This window comes from Triticum dicoccoides, chromosome 4B (genome assembly GCF_002162155.2).
Source record: "Triticum dicoccoides isolate Atlit2015 ecotype Zavitan chromosome 4B, WEW_v2.0, whole genome shotgun sequence".
In the NCBI taxonomy this organism is placed as follows: domain Eukaryota; kingdom Viridiplantae; phylum Streptophyta; class Magnoliopsida; order Poales; family Poaceae; genus Triticum; species Triticum dicoccoides.
In genome coordinates this window covers 343,492,364-343,498,738 of record NC_041387.1, presented here as the reverse complement: position 1 = coordinate 343,498,738, position 6,375 = coordinate 343,492,364, and positions in this window count along the sequence as shown.

Below are 6,375 nucleotides of genomic sequence, written 5' to 3'. Positions count from 1 at the left end.
GCCACGCACACAGCCCCACACCCCCGCCACGTCCTTGGTCACCTGCAGCCGCGCCCGTCACTGCCTGCCTCGCCCAGGTCGGACGCTGACCGCGCCCGGCGCGCGCCTAACCTCGCCGGCCTTCCCCGTCGTCTGTGCCCCGGCGGCCTCGTCCTGCTTTGCGGGCGAGTGCCCGCTCGGGTGCGCCTGCACCCTACGCCCGGGACCCGTGGCCGTTCGCCCGTTAGGGCTCCCCCTGAGCCACTGACCTTGGGGCCCCACGCCCCAGAACAAAAAAAAAGGGATTAAAAAAAATTAATTAAAAAAATTTTAAAAAAAAATGTTAAATGAATAAATAGATAATAATTAAAATAATTAAAATGTTAATTAATTAATTAAGTAAGTAAGTAATTAAGTTAATTAATCCTGATTAGATTAACCTAATCACTAATTAGATTAACTAATCTGTAATTAAACTAAACAGAATGACAGGTGGGTCCCACACCCTGTTGACTGCTGACGTCAGCATGACATCATGCTGATGTCATAAATCCATTTTCGAATTAAATTAAATAATTAATTAAATTTCAGAAATTAATAAAATCTTTAGAAAATCATATCTTTTAATCCGTAACTCGGATTAAAATACTTTCTACATGAAAGTTGCTCAGAACGACGAGACGATTTCGGATACGCAGTCCGTTCGTCCGCCACACACACCTAACCTATCGAACTCGCAACTTTTCCCCTCCGGTTCATCTGTCCGAAGACACGAAACACCGGGAATACTTTCCCGGATGATCCCCCCCTTAACCAGTACCACCTTATACCACGTTAGGGCACGCCTAGCATCGCTTCTTGACATGTCATGCATCGATATGCATCTGTTTACTTGGTATTCATTGTTTCTTCCCCCTCTTCTCTCCGGTAGACTACGAGACCGACGCTGCTGCTGCCCAATTCGACTACGGAGTTGACGACCCCTCTCTCTTGCCAGAGCAACCAGGCAAGCCCCCCCCCTTGATCACCAGATATCGCCTATTCTTATCTATACTGCTTGCATTAGAGTAGTGTAGCATGTTACTGCTTTCCGTTGATCCTATTCTGATGCATAGCCTGACATTGTTGCTACACCTGTTGATACCTTACCTGCAATCCTAAATGCTTAGTATAGGATGCTAGTTTATCATCATTGGCCTTACATTCTTGTCAGTCTGCCTTGCTATACTATTGGGCCGTGATCACTCGGGAGGTGATCACGGGTATATACTATACATACATATATACTATACAGATGGTGACTAAAGTCGGGTCAGCTCGAAGAGTACCCGCGAGTGATCCACGGATTGGGGGCTGAAAGGACCTTTGTCCCGACGGCCCTCTGTGTGGATCTTTGTGGCGGAGCGACAGGGCAGGTTGAGACCGCCTAGGAGAGAGGTGGGCCTGGCCCTGTTCGGCGTTCGCAGACACTTAACACGCTTAACGAGATCTTGGTATTTGATCTGAGTTGGCTACGAGCCTATACGCACTAACCATCTACGTGGGAGTAGTTATGGGTATCCCGACGTCGTGGTATCAGCCGAAGCACTTCAGACGTCAGCGACGGAGCGGCGCGCGCCGAATTGGACTGGAACGCCACTAGGCTAGGTCTGCTTTCGGCCGCCCTCGCAACGTGCAGGTGTGCTATGGGCGATGGGCCCAGACCCCTGTGCGCTTAGGTTTAGACCGGCGTGCTAGCCTCTCTGTTTTGCCTAGGTGGGGCTGCGACGTGTTGATCTTCCGAGGCCGGGCATGACCCAGGAAAGTGTGTCCGGCCAAATGGGATCGAGCGTGTTGGGTTATGTGGTGCACCCCTGCAGGGAAGTTAATCTATTCGAATAGCCGTGATCTTCGGTAACAGGACGACTTGGAGTTGTACCTTGACCTTATGACAACTAGAACCGGATACTTAATAAAACACACCCTTCCAAGTGCCAGATACAACCGGTGGTCGCTCTACCTCAGGGATATGAGGAGGGGATCGCCGGGTAGGATTATGCTATGAGATGTTACTTGGAGATGCTACTTGGAGGACTTCGACCTACCCTCTTCTGCCTGTTGCAAGACGAAGGTGACCAGAAGCGTAGTCTTCGACAGGATTAGCTATCCCCCTCTTATTCTGGCATTCTGCAGTTCAGCCCACTGATATGGCCTCCTTACACATATACCCATGCATATGTAGTGTAGTTCCTTGCTTGCGAGTACTTTGGATGAGTACTCACGGTTGCTTTCTCCCCCCTTTCCCCCCCTTTCCCTTCTTTCTGGTTGTCGCAACCAGATGCTGGAGTCCAGGAGCCAGACGCCACCGTCGACGACGACCCCTACTACACCGGAGGTGCCTACTACTACGTGCAGCCCGCTGACGGCAACCAGGAGTAGTTTAGGAGGATCCCAGGCAGGAGGCCTGCGCCTCTTTCGATCTGTATCCCAGTTTGTGCTAGCCTTCTTAAGGCAACTTGTTTAACTTATGTCTGTACTCAGATATTGTTGCTTCCGCTGACTCGTCTATGATCGAGCACTTGTATTCGAGCCCTCGAGGCCCCTGGCTTGTATTATGATGCTTGTATGACTTATTTTATTTGTAGAGTTGTGTTGTGATATCTTCCCGTGAGTCCCTGATCTTGATCGTACACATTTGCGTGCATGATTAGTGTACGATTAAACCGGGGGCGTCACAAGTTGGTATCAGAGCCGACTGCCTGTAGGAATCCCTCTTCCAACTCCTTGGCCGAAGTTGAGTCTAGACATTGCAAAACTTTTACTAACATGGCTGTGTGTCTTACGGGCACACGTCGCCATTGGGTGGTAGTAGGATCTTTTACTCCTCGATCTTTACTCTGGGACTCTGATCTCTCCTCTATTCGGGTTAAATGAAGTTTACTAAATCTAACAATAGGATCTCGTTATCACTTTCACCCGGAGAGCCCCTTGTTACTGATGATCGTCTGCTGCACCAGAAGACCGTGAAGATACTCTCCGCTGTTAACCCGAGAACTTATGTTCATCGCATTTGCAATTCCCCTTCCACCGCCAACCCTTATGGATAACCACTTGCAGTTGTTATTCTTACATTCATCCCCAGTTGGTCTTGTTATTACCAGATACCTCGAAACACTCGTCGTTGTTTCGATAATCCTTTGAGCTTATCGCCTTGCTGTTCTTTGTCACCTGAATACCCCTATGGATAATTCTCGCACTTATCGAGTATCCGCTCATCCCCAAGTTGTTCATGTGTTTCACAATGGTCTTCGAAATACTAATTGATCCTCCAAAAATCCTTAATAGCTTATTGCTCTGCAATACTTGTCTGCTTGCATTATGGATGCTTTCCATATGTCTGGCAGTATTCGTTAGTATCCTTAGGCACCGTCATTTTGATCCTATTGATTCAGCATGTGTGCGAATGCACACAATCATCTATCAACCCTTCTAAATTATCCTTCCGGCTCAGACATCATTTTTGAACATGAGCTGGTTCTCGACCAAACTATTTGTCGTCAATTGTGCCTCTGGTATATCCAACTTATCCATCCTTGATCAGAGCGACTGCTTCTGATCCTTTGTTTTGGAAATCGAAATTCCTTTATTATCTAAGCATCGAATTATTCCGATGTTCTATAATATGATGCCCGTGCATTCTTCTTCCTCTGGTTGTGTGCCGATACTCACCCTAGATCCTTTGTTCGATTTTATCGGACAATGTCCTTCTTATTCAATAACCTTGAGCCTTTCCTAGGATGTATACCGCCTTTGGTAAATTGTATCCCCTGCTTTGTCAACCATGCTCTGCTTTCGAGCTTGTGTTATTTACTCTTGAAATTTGTGGTATATGTTCGTAAGATGCCCGGATGGGTTGAACCTATGCCTTCCTTAATATGTGTGAACTCGGAAGATTTCACGAGTCATACTCATCTGGTATTTCACCAGGTAAAACTTTCAACACTAATGCCTTTATCAAAGCGAGAAGTGAATGGAAGATTATACATTGAAGAAGTGGGAGTCGACCTTGAACTTTGTGTTCATGCCCATAGACACGATGTAGATCTTCTCATCGAAGCTTCTTTTAAAATTAATTATTCCCTTAGTATAAGTTCATCTTATATCTGGGATCTGGCCTTTTTCAATCGTGGTTCCGACCATGATTGTTCTTCTTTGATTCCATTTCTCGGACAAGTTAAAATAATTGTCTTCTATGGATCAATACACCAGTCCAACCTTTACTTTGATCTTGTGTTGATTATTACCCCCCTGGTATCTCGAGATTATCATGGTACTGCTTAACTTCTTATGAGTTCTTCATCAAGTGCTACCTTACCACTGATTCCAATTTTTCACGGGCTCTGAGTTATTAAACACTCAAAGACACCGATAACTGAACCGAGTCCGCTCTACGGTTCAACAACTCTTCAGTAAGCTTCTATAAGTATGAGTTTGTAACCGATCACGCCATTTCTAGCCTGTTTGGCTATATCCTTGTCGTGCAGATTTTAACTGTGCTACCTGGTCCTTATTCCGGGAGCACCAGTTTCGACGATGAGCTAAGCTTACGTCGATCTTCCTCGTCATACCAATTCTCCTTGACCAACAAACTTGATTTCGAGTTTGTGTCGTAACGGTGGTTCCAATAACCTCTTGCTTCATCATTCCTTTGACTTGATGTCGTCGCTGATTGACTACATCTGCATGAAATCTCTCGACAATTGTGTCGTGATCATCATCAACCTTATGAGCTCTTCTAGGAATTCAATTGAATTCATGATGGGTAATACCATCCTTGCCCCTCGATGATTCCTGTTCTCATCGACCACTTTATTGCCTTTCGTTCAACACAACTTGTTCGTGTTTGGTGTAAACCTTGAGATCACTGCTACCCAGCAGTCGATCTTCCTTACCTCGGTAGTATTACCATCTCTTTTTGTCAAGAATGTGGTGAGAATTTCACCATCTCTTAATAATTCTTGATATCATAATACTTCTTGCCATCTTCGTTCATTCCTTGGTCCCCGTATTGTTTTCAACCGGAATACCGACAATGGAGCTATGACGTGTGAATTCAAAACTTCTAACAACCCTATTGATTTGAAGTGAATGGGCGATAGTTCATTCTAAGTCCTTCGTTAATTGAATCACCATTCTGACATTGGTCGTGCAACCCAACCCATATTTCGGGCGCACATTTCAACCAATGTTTATTTGTGTATGTTTTCCTCGAGCATACTTCCTTATATCATTTGATTTGGCAAATGTTATCTCCTTGTTCACTTAATGGTGGAAATCCATCTTTTGGGGAATCTCGGCGAATTGCCGTTGGGTTCACCAGACACCTCCTTGTCCTCTCCTTGGGTTAATGATGGACTCTTGTTAACGGAAATCACTTCATAGTTCATTTCCCCGAGAATCTTACAATATCATCTCGTCAATTTGCGTTGCACCTTTTCTTCTCAGGTATCCTAAGTCTGATGTATCCTGACACCAATCGGATCTGAATCTCGGTCAGATATGATGGTTGGGACAACTTTCCAAGAGTCATGATGTTGATCCTTTGATGACCCGATAACATGATGTCATGCCTAGCACCACCCCCCCTCGTCTGGAGGACCTATCATTATAGATTCCTTTTCAGCAAGGTTATCCATTCATCCATGAGGAAATTGTAAGATTTATTCTACAAGTTATTCCTGATGGATCCTTCGTGTTTTCAAAGTTTGATCTTCACCTGAAGACCATGTCAATGCTACCTCGAAGCATGTCAATGGTACTCCGATTTTCAACAGGAACATTTGAAGCACGATGCTAAATTTTGTTTATCATTTATCCTAACACCGTTGTATGGGTAATGTCATGAAATTTCTCTCCCCTTACCTTAAGGGTTTTCTACATTATATACTGTCATGGATATCATGCTCTGCTTATCCTTGGGAAGGATATACCCCCGAAATATGTGTTTAAACATATTTTCCTTTCCATTGTTCTGTTTAATCTGATGATCATATTTTCCTTCCATTGGTTTGTTTAAACCTTTTCTATGATCTATATGATATAAGCAGTAATAATCCACTACTTATGTAAACACCTCGGTGTACAACTCTGCCAGTGAGACCCTGTTACCTTTGTTGATGACATTTCGGTAACCACCGATGGACGAGAACTTTGCCTAATGGTACGCCTCGTTCAACGAGCAGGAAAACGGTTCTCTTCGTCCCTCGCCCTTGGTATCGACATTGTTGCCAACATAACTGATAGGCTAACCTCTGACATGTCTTGCTATCATGACCGTGCAAGATGTCACCGCCCTTCCTACTTTTAACCCACATGGTGGGCCCATAACCCACAGTTCCACAGGATCGAAACCTGACT